This window comes from Blastomyces gilchristii (genome assembly GCF_000003855.2).
Source record: "Blastomyces gilchristii SLH14081 genomic scaffold supercont1.10, whole genome shotgun sequence".
Lineage (NCBI taxonomy): Eukaryota > Fungi > Ascomycota > Eurotiomycetes > Onygenales > Ajellomycetaceae > Blastomyces > Blastomyces gilchristii.
The window spans coordinates 1,397,752-1,400,842 of NW_003101673.1; positions in this window are offsets into that span (position 1 = coordinate 1,397,752).

The following is a 3,091-nucleotide window of genomic DNA, read 5'->3' on the forward strand; positions in this document are numbered from 1 at the left end:
GTGAAATGAATCTGTATGATAATTACATAAGAATCTTGTGAAAATGATTGAGAGTCAATCAGAACTCTTCTATATAAAAGATGTAAGATGAATCTATATAATAGTCAGAGAAAGATCTGCAGATTACAAAGAATCTCACAGAATAAGAAACTGAGTGACAGACTCTTTTTTCTTTGTAATAATAAGAGATTTTTTCTCACTGAGATTTTTATAGATGTGAAGAGTTTTTAGTGAGTATCACTGAAGTGCTGAACCTGATTCTATGAAATCACTTAGTGAAAAACTTCATGAACAAAGTCTTAGAGAGAAGAGAGTATGTAAGAAATCTCACTTCTTGTGAATTCTATCTCTATCTCTATCTCTCATGTAATTAATAGAGTTAGCAGCCCTTGACTACACATAACTATATAGACTGAAGTTCATGAATACTATTCATAACTTAGCTTGAATACTATTATATATTTAATCTCTATATTTTATCTTTCTACTGCAAATACTTCTAGTAGTTAACAGTACATATTATACCAAGCTGCAAACACCTGAATAATCGCCTGCAAGTACTTATTCTTACAAATTCTTAAGAGATTATTTAATATAGTTATTCATAACTTGAATAATCAGTTATATATAAATCATGCATCTCTTGTATTATCTGAGTGTGTAGAGATTCAGAATGAGAGACTCAGTATTATTTATAAAATTACAGAGTGTTATTATCATTAATTGAGTATTCTGAGATGTCAGTTCTTATACATAGTTCTGATGAGAATCAGAGTGCTTCTTAATATACTACTTTAATAAGTGCTTGAAGAAGTTCATCAGTTTGAGCTGTTATATATTACAATTCATCTAGTATAGATTCAGAAGAAGTTGAGATATCAGTACTAATATCAGTGTTAATATCAGTATCAGTTTAGAGAGAAGATGTTCTAATTAGAGTAGTATATATAGTGTTATAAGTAATCTTATTATAGTTAACTAGTATTTTCAGATCTAAGAGTCAGTGCTCTCAGTTCATTCAGTGAGTGTCTGTTATATCAGATAGTATATCTTACTCTTATTATAAGAGAGTATCTGTTATCAAGTTCTGACTGCTGAGATGATAGTGTATTATGAAATGAAAATGACTTAATAGCTCAGATTATCACATCTGTTATTCATTAAGCTTATGAGTGATAGTAGAGTATTTGAGATTCTTATAATCTGTGATTATCTCAAACTTGAAGACACTTCAGAGCTCAGAGTCTCATTCTTCTAGATAGTATACTATTATGAGAAGTTTCTTATCATAGATCTCATAGTTATATTCAGCAGAGCTTAACTTCTTAGACATGAAGATGTATAATTATAAGATATTTTTATTATTATATTGTAATATTACTGTCTCTGTAATATAGTCAAAGAAGTCAGCTTTAATAACTATTTTATAATCAGAGTTAAATATTATTAGTAGAAATGTATTAATGAATATCTTCTTTATCTGTATAAATACAGTATCAGTGTTCACTGATCATTGAAATACTGAGTTCTTCTTAGTAAGTTCTGTAAGTAGACTGACCGTGTGACCGTGTCTGAGACCAGGATCAGATTTTTTAATAGTCTCATTACCAATTCGACTGATTTCATTATACAGTTTTAACATTAGATAGTAGTTTCATACTGTCTCAGTGAAACTTACTGTCTACTCTTATCACATTTTTCAAATGAAATCATGATTTCCACTTCTCAATTTAAATTATTTTTATTGCTTTAAATGACTTTAAATCTCATTTGAGTGTTATCAAAAAGTGTTACTTTTTAAAAAATTAAAAATAGTCTAAAAAAAACCTTAAAATGTCTAAAAATAGTAACTTTATGCCAAGAATGAGACTAAATGAGATCAAATGAAACCACTTTCTCATTTTTTTCAAGTCATGATTTCATTTTAAAATCTGATATATAGTCACTTTACATGTTTTTTTAATAGTCAGTCCCAGCGGGATTCACGTCAAGAAATGTATGAGATCAGATCAAATGAAACTAAATGTGAAATTCATGATCTCAGCGGCTAGTCTATCTGTAAGTGATCTCATGATATCTGAGAAGTTTTATATAAATCACTAATAGAAGTTAGTAAATCTGATAAAGCTTTATACATCTTTCACAGTGCATGAGACTTCTTATTCAAGAATAGCAGAGATGTTCTCAGAATTTATTCAGATTTTCTTATCAGCTTCTATAATAAAGTCTAGATATATTATACTTTTAACTTTAAAATTATATTTATCTATATCTATTGATGATTCTGCTTCTTACAGTTATTGTAATACTCTTTACACATGTTCTTGATATTCTTTTCTGAATCTGTCAGTGAAGATGAGAATGTTATTGAGATATATAGATATAAATTCATTAAGAAAATCTCAGAGTGCTTAGTTAATATACTTCTGAAATATACTGAGAGTATTAGTCAGTCTGAAAGATGTGACTATTTATTCAAAGAGATTATATTATGTTCAGAATACTATAAGTTACTCATCTTCTTTAATAATACAGATCTTATGAAACACAGTGATAATATCTAGCTTTATAAAGCATTGAACTTATTCAATATAAGCTAGAGTTTTATTGATAAGAGATAAAGAATAACAGTCTTTCTTTATTAATCTGTTCAGTTCTCAATAGTTTACACAGAATCAGAGTTCTTCATCTGATTTCTTTGTAAAGAGAATAGAAGCTGCAGCAGAGAAGTTACTAATATATATAAATTCTTTATTCAACAGATTATTAAGTGTCTTTTAAAAAAGAAGAAGTTCATTTCAGAACATGTTATAAAGAAGATCTTATAATGATTCAGAGTTCTTACTATTCTTCTTTTTTAACTTGATACTGTGATTCACTTCTGAATCTTGTAAGAGAGATAGATTTATAATATTATTATCTTATCAGAAGACATCTAGATATTCATAATATTATTAAGAAAGTTTTATATGAGAATCTGTTATTATAGTATGAAATAACTTCTCTAAAGCTTTCTTGATATTGATTAGACTGATGAAATAGATTGTTATATAATTCTACTATTAGTGACTTTGTCAGTGATCTCATCAAT